This window comes from Monodon monoceros, unplaced genomic scaffold, assembly GCF_005190385.1.
Source record: "Monodon monoceros isolate NGI ecotype Baffin Bay Population unplaced genomic scaffold, NGI_Narwhal_1 Super_Scaffold_8, whole genome shotgun sequence".
NCBI classification, from domain to species: Eukaryota; Metazoa; Chordata; class Mammalia; order Artiodactyla; family Monodontidae; genus Monodon; species Monodon monoceros.
The window spans coordinates 8,701,797-8,723,164 of NW_021703785.1; the positions used below are offsets into that span (position 1 = coordinate 8,701,797).

The 21,368-nt window shown below is 41.9% G+C and overlaps 1 protein-coding gene and 1 pseudogene across 5 annotated transcripts in view; one reads left to right on the forward strand and one right to left on the reverse strand.

Annotated features, from left to right (window-relative positions):
* The window catches only part of FGF14 (fibroblast growth factor 14), a 622,404-nt gene that overhangs the window by 2,784 nt on the left and 598,252 nt on the right, over positions 1 to 21,368 (forward strand). The gene's annotated exons all lie outside the window — the stretch shown is intronic.
* LOC114888281 lies at positions 13,497 to 14,194 on the reverse strand (annotated as a pseudogene).

A 21,368-nucleotide genomic window follows, 5' to 3' on the forward strand; every position in this document is an offset into this window, starting at 1 on the left:
GAGGAGGAGGAGGGAGGGGAGGGGAGGGGAGGAGGGGGAGGAGGTGTGGGTGGGCGGGGATGGAGGCGGTGGGTGTGGAAGCTGAGCACCCCCTGCAGCCCCCTCTGCTGCGGCAGAAGGGAAAGTGCGAGTTCTGAGACCCTCCGGAAGGGCAGATGCTCGCGTGCTGGCGGACGCTTGGCAGTTGCCCTCAGCTGGGACCTTCGGATGGCTGTTGAGTCTGTGGGCGCGGTGCTGCAGCGGGCCCCGTGCCTCCGTCCTGGAGTTCTCATCCCTGTGCTCTAGCTCTCCCCGCTTTCTTCCCGTCCCCCTCTTCTTCCCCCCCCCACCCGACCCCCACCCCCTCCATCCCCGGTCCTTTGACCCTTCTCTCTCTTAACTTAGCGTTTAGCAGCTCTGAGATGATCCCACCATCCTGAGAGCTACCCAACGAGAAAGCAGTGTGGTCACCTTACCAACCACGTCTCCAGTTGGGCTGTCAGGTGTACCCTAACCCTGCCTCAAGCCCAGCACTTGCTGATGCCTTGGTCATAGCTAGATCTGCAACACTACCATCTCAAGTTCACGCGAAGACCCTTTTGGCAAGACTTCCTAAAGTGGGACAAGCCAAGGGCTGCGGTGGGGTTCCTCCCTCACACAGTAAAATTACTGGTTTTTGAAACCTTCTTGTGTTCTTCTTTGAAAAGATTTAGCTCCCTCTGAGACAGGACTACTAGAAAAGCATTTCTTTAGACTTGGCCATTTGTTTAGGGTTCTTGAAGTCAGTCCCTCCATAGTACTGGAGAGTGGGCAATAATTCAGCATGGAACAGTAAGTTTCCTTACTGCCTTTGATAATGTCTTTTTTTTTTTGTAAACAGTTTTACTGGAAACACTAAGTTTCACCAATACACGATTCAAGATCTTTTTATTACACCTCCCCCACCCCACCCACTTTCATCTCTCTGGAATAAAGTAGGTTGTTTTTTTTCCTTCCAAGGCATTTGGAAGGTGTCAAACAAATGATGACTTATTTTTAGAGCAATTTATTTTGCAGCTTATGAATGCTAAAGTACTCGGGGGTGAACTGATGGGTTAACTCAAACTCTGTCTAACAACGGCTCCGGCTCCGACTACTCCACTAGGATAGTTTAAGTCCTAGATTGCCAGGGGTGAGAATTCCAACCTTGGAGTTGGAGCATTTTGTAAATTATTTTTTAAATGGGACATTAATGTGTCACACTATGTATCTCACCTTCTAAAAGTTTTGCCTTTTGAGCTTAAACCATCCCGTGTCTAGCCATTCCCTTTCAGGATTGTAGTTGGTAAATTCCATTCTCCTTCTGCTATTAACATGAAGCCTAAAATCATTTGCAGGTTTTTGATCCCAAGATAGCAGTATAACTAAGAAGTTAATTGGGTAATTGAAATAAAACAAAGACTAAAATCCTCCTAACTGTTAAAACCAAAAAGAACAGATTGACTACTACCTATTACGTTATCTTAAATCTAAAACGAGGACAATTAACTGGTTTCACACTAAGAAGCTTGTCAGAATACCTGCACGTACCAGTAGTAGGACCATGAATTTGGTGTAACGACTTCTTATTAGATGAATTTTTCTTCCCAATCTTTGTAAGTTATAAAATGATTTACTGATTATTCCCACTGCTTTAAGTTGTCAAGAAGTACAGGCAGTTCGGTCAGGGGTTCCTGAAAGGAATTTCAGAGTACTGCTATATAATCAGGTTGGTGTAGAAATAAGCAAATGATAGAGTCATGAACTTAAGGGCAAAGTTACTCATCTACCCAAAAGTTCTTAATTCATGTTTAAATAAGAGGTGTTAATTAAGTAGGTTTTTTAAAGTTGTTTTTATGTAAAAGTTAACTGGAAAAGAGCATGAAGAATATATTTGCACAATATATGCTTTTTAAAATAAATTGCAATAGCTTAGAAATCCTGGATAGAAAGTAAATTTACTGTCTTCATAAACATGTCCAATATCTCACAATACAACTATTATCAGAGAACACACACACACACGCTTCATGTCCTACCTTCCCTTATTTTCCCAGTAGAGGAATAGCTATATGTTTAGAATAGATGTTACCTGCTTCAACTGTCACTGCATGAGTTATGCAAGGTGACTGTATCTTAGGCAGATCATTAAATAGGGAATACTGAGTCCAACGCACTTACTTTGCCTGGAGGAGGGCTTGATATGTTTCTTTAAATTAGTACTGAGAGTTTGGACTGACCAACATGTGTCACAGGCCAGTTTGGGAAATAATCTAGGTCACTGAAATCTGAGCAATGGCTGCTAAGGAAATAAATATGGTTGGAAAAAAGAAGTCCACAATAGGGGACTTCCCTGGTGGCGCAGTGGTTAAGACTCCGTGCTCCCAATGCAGGGGGCCAGGGTTGGGGAACTAGATCGCACATGCATGCCGCAACTAGGAGTTTGCATGCCACAACTAACTAAGGAGCCCACCTACCACAACTAAGGCCCAGGGCAATCAAATAAATAAATAAATATTTAAAAAAAAGTCCACACTAAAGATAAATATGAAGGTCGTATCATGGATGTCTCTTCAGATACATAATGTCCAACAGGCAAAGGAAGCCACAAACCCTCAAATATATACAGCTACTCACACATACAAACTTCCACGGCTTGATAGGATTTTGGAAAGCAGAGATTTTAAGAAAAATTGTAACCAGATGTAATTTTATTGGGTACCAGTGTTTGTGGCAAGGAGGGTACGAAGCGGATGCCCTAGACCTAGTTCTGCAGAGCACATTTAGAAAATCCCACAAACTCATGGCCCTGAGTGTTTCCTCTTCTGAACTGTCTCCGTCTCTGCCATGAAACTTTGAGATGAAACAAGCAGGGCTTGGTAGAAGTCACTGTCACTTTCTATTTCCTACTTTTTTTGGGTGTCTTCCAGCTCTGCTTTTGCCTTTGACTAAGCTGTTTTAGGTGCCAAAAACATCTGGTGTGCCACTGTTACTCATTTAAATATATGTTATTCTTTTAAAGCTACTTGCTTTACATCTAGGGGCGGTCATGGCTTTGAGAAGTGAGAAAATAGGAAGAGGGAGAAGAAAAAGGTGTAAAGCATTTTTCACCCCTTCTCCTCTGCCTGCCGACTCATCCTGGGTTCCTGTAGAGCTGGGTGAGCCACAAATGGGCCATAGATAACCTGTTTATTTCTAAACACTGAGCATATGTAAAATGGAGACATCAAATTCAGACTGCATGGCTGGAACACCAAACAGATGTAAGGTCCTTGTCTTTCTAATATGCTTGCGTTCAGCGTGGGATTCCATGTAATATGAGTTGGCTTTGGATTCCATCTAGGAAGCTTCATTACTGAAGTAGCATGATGAGTTTTGCAGGCAGTAGCACTTCCTGAACCAAAGGATGACATGTTAGGTAGGCTTCCAAGTATTGATTTGTTGGGAGTGCCGACTGTTTTGTTTTAGTTTGTTTTAATTTATATCCAAGTTAACAAGTGTGAAATCCAATCAGTGATCATCTAAACTTGGTTTTAACAGTGGAGATCACTTTAGTTGTACCCATATCCAGCCTGTTCTCATCTTAGGCAGCCTCGCTGAGAACATCCGTTCAAATGATGCATTGCTTTCAGGAGGTGCTAAAGCTAATTCTATAGTTCACATTTCCTATGCGGAGCCACTCCTTTAAAAATGTTCAAACCCAGTCTTCCGTGTTTTAGCAACACACACACTGAGGACTTTTGTGAAGTGTTTTTATACATATTGTAACAAGGACAACAACCAAAGGTTTTGCTCCTTTGTACATTTTGGCATCATAACTCACTCAATTGACTCATAAGCTTTCTATAAATATGTAGATGTCTCAAAATGGAAGCATTTATTCAAGATAGTTTCTTATGGTTTATGGGGAAACAGTTGGGATGTTTGAACAGTATATTTGAAGCTCCTCTACTAAGTTTTAAATGAGACATTGCATCGTGTCTATATTCTTAATAAAACCTTTGAGCCCAACTTAGTACCACCTCCAGGAGGGACAGTGGGCCAGGGAAATACCTACAGACACGTCTATCTGCCTGGTGCCATGGTCTGTGTGGTGTTTCTTAGGGTTTTATATTGTGTACCGTGTACTACATTTAGTTATAAGAGTTGAACTTGAGCACAGAACGGCAGGGAATTGTCTGAGGGCGACTTCTCAGTTCCTCCATATGCCTCCAGAGATGCACTAACTTTTTTCTTTTTGCTATTCTGCTTTTGAAGGGCCAAGTATGTCTTGATGTTCTCCCTGTATATTTCTCTGGTTGGTACAAACTAATTTTCTGCTTTGGCCAGAAGTAAAAGGTAGGATGATGAAGGAAGAGGAGTTGAAAGGAGGAATCCTTAGGGCTTTCCTAAACATGAAAGCAAAAATGGAGGCATAGTGCAGACATGTTTTACAGGGAACACTGACGTTTTTGTTTATCTAACCTACTAACACCATCGAAGAAAGTCACCTAACAATTGTTGAGCACTGCTGCGTTTATCGCTGTCCCCTGTCAAAAACTCAGGTTATGATAAGTCTCAGGTTTTCAATACATTTGTATTAAATGAACTAACGGTGAAAAATAGGGTTTTCTGAGAAAGTTAACTGTGGGACTGTAGCTGCCACTGTCATACAATTTACTTGGTGAAGTTCACTTAACGCCTACTCCTTTCTAGCAGTGCCAACCAAGAATTTGGCTTCTAAATGGTAAAACCAAGAAGGAAAAACAGCTGTTAGTGGCCTTCTTTCTCTTCATGCTCCGCGCCAGGGCATCCTGAAACATGGTTTGCAAACATTCCCTGGGCTCAGGCCTTCCTCAAACACACAAGCGCATTTACCCCTCCTGGCCCGCTCACCCTTTAAATAACAAGTGTTAGGACACCATTTGGTTCCCTCTGCCAGAGACCCCCTTCATTTTCTTTTCTGATCTTTAACGTTCTCCAAAAGGAAGGCATTCCAAAAAACAGTGGAGTGAACTTGAATTGTTTCTCTCTTCCTGTCTCCACTCCTTTCTGTGAAGATGGTCACTGGGCCCATCCGATGTGGCATGTTTCCGTTCTAGAGTGGACAGCACCAAAACAGCCTCGAGTTTCACTTGCTTTGAAAGGAGGTGCCCCCTCCCTTCCTATTTTGTTCTTTTCCGTTTTAAAGCAGTCATCTGCAAACTTGGTGGCGCCCTGCTTTCCCAAAACCACACTCAGCTACTCAGCTTCCGCCCTCTGGAGCCACCGTCAAAGGCGGACGCACGACTCGGGCAGAGCCCCGCTCGCCAGAGCAGCAAGCGGGACGTGGACTGTTTTCTGCTCGCCGCGAGCCGGCCACCTCTGCGGCTCGGATCTGCTTCCAGGAGTCGGGCCCCTCGGGGATCTGGCCGGAGCCGGGCTCGGAGTCTGCCTAATGGAGCCCCGAAAAGAGGAGGCACGCAGACGACGCGTCGCCTTCCTCCGCTGTGACCCGCGGCCAGAACTCCCGGGACCCGCCAACCCGCGCTCCACGCCTCGGGGCGTCTGGGTCTCTGCGGCGCAATGCGGCGGAATCGACCCGTCCGCGCCGCCATAGCGCGGGAGGTTTCCGTTGCCACAGGGATGACCTCTGACCCTGGAGCGTCTCTGGGGGCTCGGAGGCCGGCGCAGCCGTTGCTATGGAAACCACGTGGCCGGAAGCCGCGGGGTGGGCGAGACGGGGTACGCGGGACGCTCCGGCTGTTGACGCGGCGCCCCTTGGCGGGCACCGGGCCGGCGACCTCGCGCGCGCCTCAGTGCGTGCCCGGGCTGAAGGGCGAAGGAAGAGTTTGGTTCCAGCCCACAGGTGGCCGCCTCCCCGCGACGCACTGCAGGGTTTAGAGGAAAAGGGACTGGGCGGGAGGAAGGAGCTAGGTAGGTGGTGGATGCGCCCAAGTTCCGGACTGGGAGAGCATGAGTCCAGCCCGCACTAGATACTGGGAGGCCGAGGAGGGCTCCTGAAATTCTCTGGGCCTCAGTTTCTTCGACTGCAGTGCAAGGGCATTGATTAGAATAATCTCAGGTCGGTCCCCGCTCTCATGTTCCAAGCGTCTCGTAACTTTCCACCCGATCTGGATTCTGAATGAACTTTTCCCTCTTCCCTGTACATCTCCTGGACTGTGTTGAGTATATTTAAGTTGTAGTTTAAACCCGAGGCTATCGGAGATGGAAGGCCACCTGCGGGCTCATGACCGACCTTGCAGAGGTGTGGCAACTCCTTGCCGGTGCAGAGGTGACTCTTCCAAGAGCCGGTTTTGAGTGGTAAGGAAAGCACAGTACACAACTTTGAGCCCTGGAAGAAGACACGCGTTGTATTTTACTGGTGACACCACCAAGAGCTCTTCATGCATTTTACAGAGTTGTGTGGTTGGTGCTGAAACAGATGGCATTCTTTTGTATCTGTTGTATTCCCCAGGTGTCTTTTCCTGCAGTCTCAACATTTTTTGGAGAGGACTCGACCTACCTTAGCTTGTTTTTCCTTCTGTTATCTTGGACTGTTGGGAAGAATCACGAGCATTTTCACATCTGAAAACCCACACACACAACTTCACTGTATATTTAGAAGTTGAAAAAGACTATTTTGAGGGTATGATAAGGCAAGCTCACTAGTTTATAAAAGAACAGCTAGATCCAAATTGTGTTTCGGCGGATGGAGTAGGTTAAGGTTACCTGCTCAGATGGCTTTACACTTTTTAAAGACGTTTTGTTGGCCTAGTTTCCAAATAGTCTTTTTACCTTTTTTTGGTTCCCCTTATGATAAGAATCCTGAAGTTTGTTTTTCGAAGAACTGGCCATCAGTTTCTCAAGAAGACTGGGTAGAATATTTACATCTCAAGGCACAGGGAAAGAAAGTAAGTGCCTCCAGGAAGGACTTTCGTTTCCTAAATCCAGAATTTTACAATATGTGCCAGCATAGGGGAGGTTTTGGGATTGGTATAAAGGATAGATGGGCTTTGAGTTGCTTCAGTAGCTGCATTTGTGTTCTTACAAAGACTCAGTTCCTGAGACAGGGATAGTTGTTTTTAATTCTTCAAAGAATTGAGTTGCAACCTTCATGACATCAAAGGGCTGATCACCCATCCAACTACATTATCTTCTGTTTGCATCTTTAGATCTGGGAGAAGGTCTTCAACTAATATGGAAATAAAAAGACTTCTGTGTTCTAGATTTAGAGCTTTTTGTTTTGGAAGGTCTTTCCTTCTGGGTATACATAGCTTCACTTAGGTTAGGGGAGGAGGCCTCAAAAAAAGTTCCTTTCAGGCTCTGAATATCAGCTCCCAGTCTGGCCAACTTCTCACAGTAGAGCTACTTAAAAAAAAAGTGTTTTTTGTTTTTTTTTTTCAAATATCTTGTCAGGTTTCAGCCGAGACAAACAGTAAATATTCCTGGCAGTACTGAACAACCTGTTGGACTCAAGAGGTGTCCCCAGAGAATGGGCAAAAGATCCTACCCTCCCAAGATGCAGAGCCACATCCAAAGGTAGCCAAAGAAAGACTTAGTTCCCCTGAGCGCTGGCAACGATCAGTAGGACACTAGCTGCAAGTGGAGTGCAATCCACACTTCTGTCCGGCCGTATTTTGAGGGCCCTCAGCCTGACGGTTCCCAGGCCAAGTTCTCAAGACCCAAAATGAGACAAACAAGAAGGCAATAGCTGTCCCTGGGAGAGAAAGGATCCACAACCAGTGCATCTTGGAAAGGAAGGAACAGCGTGAGATTTTCCCTTCCTCTCTCAACTGGGCACTACAGACAGAGATGCAGGAGAGCTGACTCTGGTAAGAATTCTCTGGCATCTGCCAGTTTTCTTAGGCTCCAGAGCAAGTGGGGTTTAAAGTAGAGTGTAGCTCTGGCATCTACCTGAATTTGGCAAGGTTTTTCACTAATTTTAACTTGAGTTTCCTATTGGCTGCTTAAGAGAATAACTGGTAGTGGTTTACTGGTTTCCTGGAGAATCCCTTGGAGTCCCATGAACTCTGAGAGGGGCGCATTTGGGGGCCACCCTTCAAAGGTAGGTGTGGGCGCATCTTTACTGTCACTAATTTGTTTATGGTCTTGTAGTTTCTTCAGAGTGGAAAGGCAATTCAGATAGAGGACGAACAGACTGTGAGGACTGCGATGACGGATAGCGGGAGTAGTAGAAGTTACTACTTAGCGTCTTCTGTTTTAGGTGCCTCTTGTGTCCTTAATTTTTCATTAGCCATTTGCAGTGAATCTTTCAGTAAAGCTGTTTTGGAATCTTGAAGCCTTTCGGTCAGCTTTACCCTTTAGATAATCATTATGGCAACAGTGTGGAAAATATCTTTGCGTGGAGCGGGATTGAAGGTAAGAAAGGCCACAGAGGAGGTGGTGAGGTCAAAAATAAGGCAGTGACAGGGGCTGGAGAGGAAGTGGAGTCCCTCTATCTCAGTGGCCAGTTAGAATTTGGGAAGGGAAAAGAGGGAGGTGTCTAGGATGTTCTGACCACAGGTGTTTGATTTGGACCGTTCCTTTTGATGCCGCCGAGCCACTGACCATTTGCCAGTAGACCACTCCTGTCTCCTCAAAGCACAGAGCAAAAACCTGACTCTCTCCAGACTCTTTGTATTCGAGGGGCTGTGGCAACTTTTAATAGCAAGTAGAAAACTTTGACAAGTTTCTCCTTCTAGATCATAATTTAAATAGGCAGTTCTAGGAGAATTGCTCTGGGATAAAGGGTTTGTTTTCTTGACTCCAAAGCTGAAAGTCCTTAGGGATAAAAAAAATGCCTTACAATAAAGATAAGTCAGAGGTTTTTTTGTTTTTTGTTTTAAATGATATACAGTTCTTTGTTGATAGTCGGTGATTTGTGTGCAATACTTTGTTCCATTTGAGGAGTCAAATAATACAATTAAAAGCCAATTTTTCAGATTATTCAGGTCTGGCAAGAAAAGTGAAGGAAGTGTGAACTTTATTGAATTTATGTATGTAAGTTTGTGCACCTGCTTCTTGGGTAGCAATGAATGTAGTTGTAATTAAAATGCCTTTTTCCCCCTGTAACATTTTGTTGTCTGCACAATTACAGTGGATCACTGAAGTGTGTGGTAGCTAGCCTCTTCTGTAATGCTGCCTCTTACTTAGATAAAGTGTAGTTTGGGACGGATTGAAATCTCTATTCTTTCCACTTCCTGTGTGGAGCACGTGGCATACTACTGTCGTACTTTAAAAAAGAAGAAATGTGAAAATAAGAAGGCTCAAAGACTAAAACATTTGTAGGGTTTCTGTTTTTTTCTTAAACAGCCACTTATTTCAGAGTCTGAAACTCATGTTTTTTGGTTGTTTCTGTTGTACCGCAGGTGTTATTGCTTGTAAGCAAAGAAAGGGCTCTGTTTGCTAGGAGGCCTGAGTCACTTTCCGAATTAAACACTCAGCAGTTACCATCATTCTGCCCCAACATTTTCTTAATTACTTTTTCTTTTACATTTAAACTTTCTACTCATATGCCAATTAAGTGACATAAAATTCCTCATACATCAGATATATAATAATATAAAATATTGGAAATATGTTTTAATAGAATGGATACTAAATGTTAGAAATATTTTAATGGTCCAGTAACAAATTAAAAAATAAATAAATTTGAAAAAGATAGAAATTTAGGGGATCATGATTGTTTATTATTTATTTTATCTTTCCTAATTATATTTCCTTTTAAAATCTTGGGAATCATCTTAAAGAACACAGTGCTTAGGTGGTTCTGGTCCGTCTGTGGCACACGTGCCTTTTCATGGGAACGTGAACCCCTGACGTGCGCGCTGAAGTTGGGAGTGTGGCCTGATCTGCAGAGCTGTGGAGTCCTGCTTCTCTGTTTTCCATCACTGAGGATTGCCCCGCTTTGTCCCGCTCTACTTGTATTTGTACTGTCTTACTCGAGATTTTGTCCTTTCACATCTTTTCTTTAGTTGTGTCTTTCGAAAGGTTTGTCATCAATTTAACTCTTCAGGCAAGGCTGGGATTAGTATTCAATTGGCTTTTCAACTTTTACATGTATTACATTAGGGGAAAAAGGCAAAAAATTCTAACAATACAGTTGTCAGACAGTAAATGAGACACATCTGTCTGAACTAGAGACACCCAAAGCAGCATTTATTTGACTTAATTTTTTTCTTTCTGTGCTTCAGATAACATGTTAAAAAAACTGTGATGTGGATCTATTGCTTTAATAGGTTATATAATTAAATAATTTGGGGATATTATTATAATTATTCTACCTTATAGTCCCACTAATGAATGCCTTTAAACTTACTAGATTTTAAAAGACTTATTACTCTTCTACTTGAACAGAAATATCCTGAATTCTTCTGAATCCTGTATTAGTATTTATGCTGTAAGTAATAACAAAAAACTAGCTTTATAGGATGCTTTCTATGTACTAGATACTTTATCTATATTACCTAATTTAGACCTCAAAAACCATATGTAGGAATTTTTCTTATATTTATCTGAAAAAGAATGACGCCCAGGCATGAAGAAGTTAAGGAATTTGCCTGATGGCACCCAGCCAGTGGTTGAAACCCAAGCAGCCTGCCTCCAGAGACATCCTCTTAAATTCCTGTATTGCAGCTACTGCCCTAAAGACTGTGTTCAAAGCGTATATGTGAAAGTGGCTGGTGTTGTCTCAGTGTTTCTGTGAATCATTATATCCTGAAACTAAAGGGGAATGCAACATATTCAGTGTTTGCAACATGTTCAGATATTTAGAATTTGTAATGCTTTTTTATTGAGCGTAATTTACATACATTAAAATGCACAGCTCTTAACTGTAGAGTTTGATGTCTTTTGACTATTGTGTGTATCCTTGTGCCAGACACCCCATTTAAGATATAGAATATTCTCATCACCCAGAAACCTCATTCTCAGTTCGATTCAGTTCCCACCCGTGCCTTCTGTGAGGGGCAGCCACCGTTCTGCTCTCTGACTTTACCTTAGCCTGTACTAGAGCCTCAGATCATCAGATCCTGGAGTCCTCATGCCCTTGAGTTTGCTCTTTTCACGCCACACGTTGTTTTTGAGATCCACCTATACCATCGCATGTGAGATGTGTAGACTTCCATGCGGTAACTTCTGTTTTCTTTTGTAAACTAGAAACTCCTAATTGAACGCACCCACTTTTAGTTAACATCCAAAAGTTGCCCAAAACTACAAACGGTTCGCAAGCCGACCCGGCCCAGTTACAGAGATGCTGGCTGAGGACGGAGGCTCCTGGGTCAGAGATAAAGGACTGTATCACTCAGGGCACAACAGGCGCCCCGTTCTTGTTTCCCTTGTCCTAACATCTCCCAGGGGCAGTGCTGAGTAGCCGAGGTGGATGCCTGCACACAGTGGATTTGTGTCACAGCTGAGGACCTCTGAGTTTAGGAAATCCCCCTTCTTTTTTAAGGAATGTCTTTCAAAACTGCCCAGCCTTTGCCCAGCAGGGAGCCATGGTCTTTATTATCCTGGGGTGGGGGGAATCGCCCTCTAACCTGGAAGCACTATCTTTAGAGTGCAAGGTTGTCTGCAATGCAGATATCCTTGTGAAGATAGTCTGAGGCAAAAGCTCTTAGGAGACAGAGCAGAAATCCCATGCCTAAGTTGTTCTTTAAATCTGTTTCTGCACAGCAACCTTTTCTTCCCTTTCTGGTTTCTTCAGGACTGCCATTCTTGTTGTTCCAAAGATGCACTTAACATAGAGAAAAATATATTTGGAAATTATCTAGAAAATGATCCTGAGGTTTTGAGAAGACAGACAATATACAATCTATACAATAAACCTATTAGTATTTATTAAATAACTATTTGTGGTAAGTTCCATGTTAGTTACTGGGAGAGATTTAAAACATTCCATAAGGATTTGGTCTCTGGCCCCAAAGTACTTAAGCTCAGTGTACAGAGAACGCCAGTAATGAGAGAGTCTTGAAAGATGGACGGCCACGGGGTGTCTGTAGGACACCCATCAAAGATGAGCCGGGAAGAAAGGGAAATCTTGTCAAGAAGTGTGACCTGAGCTGACTTTTGAAAGCGTGTTTCATTTGGCAGGAGAGATAAGTATATTCTTGGCAACGGGAGCAATGTGAGTGAAAGTCAAGGGCTGAAAGGTTCATGGTTGGGGATTTGGGGAATGTTAATGGAATCTTATGTTGGGGTATTAGAGGAATCATAATTTGGAGTCCAAAAGCCTGGCAGAGGAGTTAGATTGGATGTGGTAGAAATTAGTGAACTAGAGAATGTTTCTGGAGTGGGAAGACGGAACAACTTTGTTTGTAGCACCTGAGGTACTTGGGGCAGCAGTTAACTTCCCAGTAAGATGATGTTTTCTAGTGAAACATCGCTGGACTGAAAATGTCACAGGCTCTTTGGCTACAGGGAAATTTCCAGCAATTTGAACCACAATTTCTTACACGAGAATCCTGATAAACTGCTCTGGCGCTAGCAGCAGATCTATGTCTGAGGAACCCTTGATGACCGCTGCTTAGTGGAGAGATGCATTAAGGAGCAATTTGCTAAAAGCACAACTTTTGGAAATGGATTTTGATTTTCTGCTCCTTTCTGTTATAAAATTTGAATTGTGTTTTAGAGGGTCAGTATCTATTTCTCGGTTATCTTAACACTTAAGAATGCCACACAATTTATAAAATAATATTTTAAGGAATATCACTTGTTAAAACAAGAGCACTAATTCAATCCTCAATGGCCATTTAAACTTTACAAATACATAACTAGTAATGCTCTATAAGCAGCAGTTTCAATTTTTTTGATTTAGAACTGGGATCCTTGTTAGAGATCCTAGTTTATAAGTTTATAAAATGCACATTTGTAGGGTCACAAGCATAATTCATACAAGTAAGGGAAGGAATTCATTTTAGGTGGTGATAACAGTTGTAGACACCCTGTGCTGGGAGCAAATTAGCAGCATAAGCCTGAATTCTGTCATTTCAGTGGGTAGTGAGTGAGTGATTTAACAATTTTTTTTTTTGGTGCCAATTAGTGTAAAGGCAATAGCTGCACAATGCAAAAGGTCTGAATGCTACAGAGTTAAGTAAAGGGTCTGAATGTTGTTGCATTAACATAGTTTTGAATAAAAAATTAAAATGTGCATCTAAAGATGCCACAGTCCAAGTTGCGTCATACGGATTGCCACAGCTATACATACACGTGCTTACTCAGTGTCTTGGTGCCCGCTAATACTTGTGAGAACCTTCAGGAAAGGAAATTAGGGTCATTCAACTCGCTCAGTGCATCATAATCTTATTCTCTTATTTTTATTACTCAAAGCAGGAGTTACCTCTGTGAATCTTGGTAACAGTTTTTTGCCTAACGATGCTTTCGCTTTCTCTGTTACAATTTTAACATAAGACGGATCTTTAACCCTTTCTTTCTTGTATTCGTTTAAATTTATAATTGGTAGAAATACTTTTAAATATTATCGTATATATATATTTTTTTCGTGATGTCTGATCTTATTTATTTGTTACTCTTAGAACATCTCATTTTTGACTGGGCTCAGAAGTAGAAGCTCTCAGAGGGGACAGCCCCCGTCTTTTGGCAATCTGTTCCTGGCCTTTTTCTTTGTCCTCCTTCATTCTCTTGGCCAAAAGTTTAGCATATTCTGCAGCCTCTTCTTTATTTTTCTTAGTACGCTGTTTCTTCAGAGCAATACGCCAACGTTTGCGTTGCAGAACACGTGGAATAACAAGACGCTGAATCTTGGGTGCTTTGGTCCTAGGTTTCTTACGTTCTTTGTTTAGGGGCTTTCTCACAACATACTGGTGGACATCATCTTCTTTAGAGAGACTGAAAACTTTGTGGATTCTGCTACATCTTTTGGGCCCCAGGCGACGAGGCACAGTAATATTCGTGAGTCCAGGAATATACTTCTCCCCTTTTTTTTTACAATGACCAGATTGAGAATGCTCAGATTGGCCTCCACAATGCAACCCTGTATAGATTTGTGCTTTCTTTCTCCAGTCCTCCTTGGTCTGTAACAGGAATGCCCCTTACTCAGTAGCAGGCGGACTCATCCATGGATCAAGACACACTGCTTCATGGGGAAACGCTGTTTGTCACTTCCACCACTGATTTGGACCACATAACCCTTCCATTCTTCACCCAGAGTGTCAGCAGCAACTTCTGTGGCCACACGCTTCTCATAAAAGGTACGAATGAAGGTTTCTTCTTCGTTCATGCCAACATACACCTCCCATTTCATTACACAGAAACTTCACTCATTTTCCAGTTACTTGAACTGAAAAACACCCTAGGGTCCATGTGTGTAGGTTATCACCAGCACAATTTTCTATACCAAAAATAATGAAATCATAGTAAATTAGAATAAGGAAAGCTACCACAAATACATTCTTACTTTAAAGGTCATGGCCCAGCCCCGCTGCAGCCTCACGGGCCGTAATGAGCACCAACAGATGGTACGGCTCAGTGTGTCTGTGATGGTGCCTACTTCTGAGACCACCGCTTGTGCATTGCATCTCTTGGATTGACCACATCAACCAATGTTAAGTGTAACTAGCACCGTCCTTGTTAGAGGTCAGCTCAAACATGAAGAAACAATAGCCCAGGAAAAGGCCTTTAGTGTGGCAGGTTCATGAGTTAGAAGTAACCCTAGGTACACATAATGATTCTACTGTTGTCTCTCTGGTCACAGCAGGGGCCTAGATACAGTCCAAGGAAGGAAGTCTCTTCCTCTGTGTTAAGCACTGAGCCCCACGGGGTCTATCAGGGAAACCTTTCTGCTGTGTCAGTTCCTTTTATCAAGTGATGTAAAACTTGGGAACTAGTCTCAATAAATGCCATTAGATTAAAAAAAAGAAGTAAAATTAGATGCTGAGATCTGCAGCATAGGATGGAATGGCTGAGCAGTAAGGTATGTCTACTTCCTATATCAGGCTTCTTAGTCAGGCACCTTGGCGTTGGACATTATGGATTGGTACAGTCTAACTAGCACTTTAAACTTCTCTCAAATAAGTAGGCCATTTAGGTAACTTAGAAGTTAGTTTTGTTACCTCCAAATATATGGTATCTTAGTCTTTCTAGGGGGAGTAGAGGGGATTTGGAAGGTTAGATAAAGGTGGAAGAGTTGCTGGGGATGGTCGGTCCTGGAGCTAAGGAAGCAATATTGATAGAGATGGACGGAATAAACTCATCCACCCTCCTTCCCCTTTTCTCTCCCATTTCGTTTTCCCTTTGCCACTGCCAGTTATGTCAGGAGATTCTGATTGTTGGACCAAATGAGGGACGGATTTGGGCTGGAGTATTCCAAATAGAATGAAGAGTCCATAGCGGTCCTTAGATAGCATTTCATGGTAAATGGGGTACATTTTTTTTTTTTAACATCTTTATTGGAGTATAATTGCTTTACAATGGTAGGTTAGTTTCCGCTTTATTTTATTTATTTATTTATTTTTTGCGGTATGCAGGCCTCTCACTGTTGTGGCCTCTCCCATTGCAGAGCACAGGCTCTGGACGCACAGGCCCAGCGGCCATGGCTCATGGGTCCAGCCGCTCCGCGGCACGTGGGATCTTCCCGGACCGGGGCACGAAACCGTGTCCCCTGCACCAGCAGGCGGACTCTCAACCACTACACCACCAGGGAAGCCCAGTTTCCGCTTTATAACAAAGTGAATCAGCTATAGGTATACATATATCCCCATATCTCCTCCCTCCTCTGTCTCCCTCCCACCCTCCCTGTCCCACCCCTCTAGGTGGTCACAGGGAGCTGATCTCCCTGTGCTATGTGGCTGCTTCCCACTAGCTATCTATTTTACATTTGGTAGTGTATATATGTCCATGCCACTCTCTCACTTCGTCCCAGCTTCCCCTTCCCCCTCCCCGTGTCCTCAAGTCCATTCTCTTCGTCTGCATCTTTATTCCTGTCCTGCCCCTAGGTTTTTCAGAACCATTTTTTTTTTTTTTAGATTCCATATATATGTGTTAGCATACGGTATTTGTTCTTCTCTTTCTGACTCACTTCACTCTTTATGACAGACTCTATGGGTACATTTTTAAGTTGAAAAATACAGTGAAGGCAGCAACAACTGTAAAATAGGTTATGACTGGAAATTGGTTTATTTTCCCACAAAACCGACTAGCAATACCCTTGGGGTCTTTGTGCATTTTTTGTACTTTTAAATTTGTTTACTTGGCTCTCAATGGGCATACTTATCTTTTTTTTTTTTTGTAAATTTATTTATTTTTAATTTTTGGCTGCATTGGGTCTTTGTTGCTGCGCGTGGGCTTTCTCTAGTTGCAGCAAGCAGGGGCTACTCTTCGTTGTGGTGTGCGGGCTTCTCTTTGCAGTGGCTTTTCTTGTTGCAAAACACGGGCTCGAGGTGCACGGGCTTCAGTAGTTGTGAGTGGGCTCGGTAGTTGTGGCTTGCGGGCTCTAGAGCGCCAGCTCAGTACTTTTGGTGCTCGGGCTTAGTTGCCCTGTGGCATGTGGGATCTTCCCGGACCAGGGCTTGAACCCGTGTCCCCTGCATTGGCAGGTGGATTCTTAACCACTGTGCCACCAGGGAAGTCCCTGGGTATACTTATTTAATGAATAATGCCTACTTTTACTGTAGTTTAGCCTATAAGTGCTTAAAAAAATTAATACCCTTATAAAACTTATAAGCACTTTAAGGAAATTAATACCATTGTGAAAATAAAACACTATTTATAGATATAGGGAATGAGCAATTTTTATATATTTATCTCTGATTAAAATATTGCTCTGACTCTTCTTACCTATGTTTATCTATGTTCAAAGCATGGGCATTTCATTAATATACTGACAATATGATACTATATTTACATATAATTTGTTTGCTTAGCTGTAATGTTAATGCCATGAAGCTCAGAATTCACTGTGAGATATACATTTTACTTTTATTGATATTTAAATTTACTCTGGTTCACCTCTTAAATATCTCATGCAAAACCTAAACATTCCTGGATATGAATGTCATCTAAAGTTGTAAGAGAACAGCCCCTCCTGTTATATCTTACTGTGGTTTGTTAAAAAAAAAAAATCACCCTATTCTCCAGTAAAGTCCTGTCACTGTAAATGTGCAGAGGCTTTCCTACAGCAGGTGGACGTTCTCAGGGCCAATCATACGTGGAAAGGTTCAGACATGAACTTGAATCCTGAAAGTGGGAGTTAACTGTATAGGAAAAGAAACTTCATGCTCTCCGTAATACTTCTCTTGGGTTTGGATATTAGGTTGCTAGATGTAATTAGGCATTTTTGGCCGGTTGGATGCTGAGTAGGGAGGCATCCATGTACTGAACTCCAAGCTGCAAACAGGTAAAGTGTAAGCTAGATTATCCAGTTCCATGATATTCTGTGTTGATTTCCTTTGTGTGATATCCAAATATTTAATTACCTTACATTTAAGTATTGCAGCCCTGCCTTGGCTGTGCACCAGAGAATTAAGAGAAGGGCCATTCACCTTTACTTGAACCAGAGTATTAAACTCAGAGCAGTGCCAATATTCCCTCTCTTGTAGCTGTCATTAGTGAGATACCCAAAGGGGAGATGCAGCTCAGGAGACATGGCTAAGGCTCTAAAAGGCTTTGGAAGATCTCAGTTTTATTATCTTAAGGGATATAATAAATTTTTCCTTCAAAGCTAAGTTTCTTGTTTTCTGATATCAAAAAATGTTTTATTTTTAATTACATTGCCAGGAAAGAGTGCGGTTATGAGATGGTTTTTACTTCACCTTCCTAACTTGTTTATTTGGACCCCCAAAATTTAAGAACAGGTGGAATTGTTAACAGCATGTTAGCATGCTGGCGTTCTTTTGCCTTAATCTATATGCACATTTAACATCCAGAAATATATAGTAAATTTTTGCCCATTGAATTCTCTGTGCATGTGTGTGTGTGTGCATATGCATATGTGTGTATATATCTCCACATTATGTAGGTGTACATGTGATATACAGATGAATCAAACATAGGCATATCTCTTTGCTATTTCCTTATTCTGTGGTGTGAAACATACTTCCAGATGCCTCGTGGGTTTGCTGAATGAGTGCGTTCAGAATAAGTTTGATTTACTTGAAAATAATATTTTTCTTAATGTCCTTAATTTAGATATCTCCAATCTAAACTGGGGAGTAGAGCTCTGAGTGCAAATAACCACTTTAATAGAGGTTTTTGATGATATTATTATAGTGTTAAAAAATGAAACATTTAAAAATCTGGATTTTGATTTGCCTGGGTATTTCCCTTTAATAGGAAGCATAGAAAAACCTCAGATTTTTATGTCCTCCTCCATATTATAGAAGGACCTTCTGGTACAAGTCCAAGTCAGATGATTTTATCTTCTTTTGGCTTGTGCTGGCCAAGGTGTCCCCAGCCCTATTGATTGAGATGGCTAGTTCTGTGACCCCTGTCTAAAGACCACTCAGTGCCTCTGTGTTCTTACTGTCTTTCTTTGACAACTACTGTTAGATAGGTGTATATTTTAAAACTAATTTTGGTTGCTGTTATGTATTTTTTTTACTGACAAGGACAGCAGTGTGTGTGTGAACTTTGGAGTTAGATAAAGATTGGAAGTGTAGCTGTAATTTCTCTGTACCTCAGAGTTGTTTTTGTTTGTTGGCTTATTTTGTTTTTGGTAGTAGAGGGAGAATACTTCCCTTGTGTGTTTGTAGTGACTAAAGGAGAATATATAAATAAAGCACCTAACAAAATACCTACCACATGGACATTGATTTATTAATCAGTTCCTTCCACCCCATTTCCTTTTCAGAAACAATTTTAGTTTCTTTCCTACGTTTTCCAGTGGGTGACCTATGCTAAAATTATTATTTTTTGTTAATTAATATAATATTTTAAAGTTTTACCTATAGTTAATACTATAGGATACGTAAATGAATTCTTCAAAAGTGTCCAAGTAAAGGTTGAACGAAGACAGATTCAGAGGCCCAGTAGGATCTGTGTTCTCGCTGAGCCTCCTTTTATACACTATGGGCCCAACCAGGTCTTTACCCACAAGCCTTCAGGGCCTAAAGGAGCCTGGAACATTTTGTGTTTTGCCCAGAGTGGGACTGGCTGCAAACAGACAGTTTTGGAGTTCATATATTTTTCTTGAGCTAAAGAACATTGTCAAATATCTGTGATAGAATATTTCAGTATCTGCCTTTCCTGGGTATCTTACAGAGTTGAGTCTTAGTCATCTGTATATACCAAAATGAGTATTTTATATGCTTTTCTAATATGTATAGTTTATTTTTTTTATTATCTTCCTTAATTGCTTATACCTAACAATAATTACCTCAAAAATTTTGAGTTGAATTTTATGGGTTGTTCCCATTCTCTGAGGCTTTTAACCTTAGTTATAAATGAATGAAACATATGTTAAAGCAACCTTTCCTATCATTGTTCTGCTAAGAGTCACTGCCCAACTTTTTTTTTAACTTCTTTGGATTTAAGAATCTCATTTGTAGTTTTGGGCTCTTTCTTTTGCTCCTGAGCTTTCATTTCATTTCACTACCCATCCCCCCACCATTGTGTATTTAAGTCTTACTTTTGCTACTGGACATGCTACTTATACCCTGAAAACTATAAATAGCTTATCCTGCCAATTTTGTATTATCTGTGAAAATTGTAGCCCCTTTCTTTGTTCCTACCTGAATACTTTAGGCTCTGTCATTCATTCATTTTCTTTAGGAGTAAAAATAACCTAATATTTAAAGTCTAGCTTGAATTTGCCTCTTTCAGGGGCCTTGTAGGAAACGCTCTGCTTGTAAATGAGAATCCCATCTTGGTTGGGAGAGAGGTTGGACCCCATGAGCAGACTTCCCACTTCAGGACTCAGGTGACGGGGTCTGTTTCTAAGACCTGGAGCCACTGGGCTTGTGATGGCTACTTATTACTTCGGAGTGACAACAAAAAACAGACTTCTCTTTTTCTTAGGAATACCACTGGACAACACAAAATTTCAGCGTGTTGGGAAAATATAGTTTAGAGAACCTAGCAAGTGAAAATGACCTGATTGAAAATGTCCATCAACTACTAATTATTTAACTCGTTTCCCATTGAATATTTAATATGATACCAGGAGCAATGAAGTTTCACTAAAAGTTACTTTGTGCTTCCTTTAGTATTTACTTACTTTATTTATTTAGAATTATTATAGTAATGGGAGTTCTTTCCAGAAGAGGCTGTGCAGGAGGAAAATACATCTTTAAGAGCACTGTAGACTGTAGGCAGTTGTAGCTACTCCTCAGAAGAGAGGCCTGGGCCACATACAGACATGCTGGCATCATCAGTGTGTGGCCGGTAACTGAAAACGTAGGACAGAGGAGAGAGAGAGGGAAAGGAGAAGACAACCTGGAACAGGGTGCTTACAGACTCCACTGCTGCATAAAATAAGAAGCCAGCCAGGCATTCTTATTGACAGCAGAACCAGCTGACTTATTGCTTAGAATTTGCAAATCAATGTGAAAAATGGACTCTAGATACTACAGCTTCTGAATTAATAGTTTTTTTCTTTTCCGTAGGGTTTGAACTCAATAAAGAAAGAAGATTCATTAGGGCACACTGTTCCTTTGGTTACGATTTTTTTGTTTTATGTGTATAGTTTTTAATCTGTTGTTGATATTTTTAAGGAGGAAGATTGAAAAAAGAAGGTAGAGGACTTTTATTTTATTTTTTGCGGTACGCGGGCCTCTCACTGCTGTGGCCTCTCCCGTTGCGGAGCACAGGCTCCGGACGCGCAGGCTCAGCGGCCATGGCTCACGGGCCCAGCTGCTCCGCGGCATGTGGGATCTTCCCGGACCGGGGCACGAACCTGTGTCCCCTGCATCGGCAGGCGGACTCTCAACCACTGCACCACCAGGGAAGCCCAGAGGGCTTTTATTGATACTTTATCTGCTGAGTTGAGGTTGGGTTTTCTTAAACTAAGAAGTGGTTATCTTGTATGGAAAGGAATTCAGGTGAATATTTTTCATTACTGGAATTTGGAGGACACAGTCTTAAAATAGAAACTACAGTTTATACTTCCAAATGTAGCTTCCCATATAAACAGTCTTATCATCTGAAGGTCGGGTCTTTAATTTTCTTCATTTAGAAGGTAGATTTTATATGATAGATTTAACTTGATTTTTTAAAATTGATAAAACCTTGCTTAGTCTTCTACATCATTATCATTAAAGAATTATAATTCGTGTTAAAGAGCTGACTTTCCAGTCATTAGTATACTCCAAAGTCTTATCCCTTTAGCTAAAGCATTTTATTATCTGTATTGCACTGTCTGCCGGCTCTGATTTGATCACAGCTGTGATTGGTACCCTGTGCTGGAATTAGGGATACGGAACACAGTTTCCTCCTGCCTCCTGCCGGAGCATCTGCCCCTA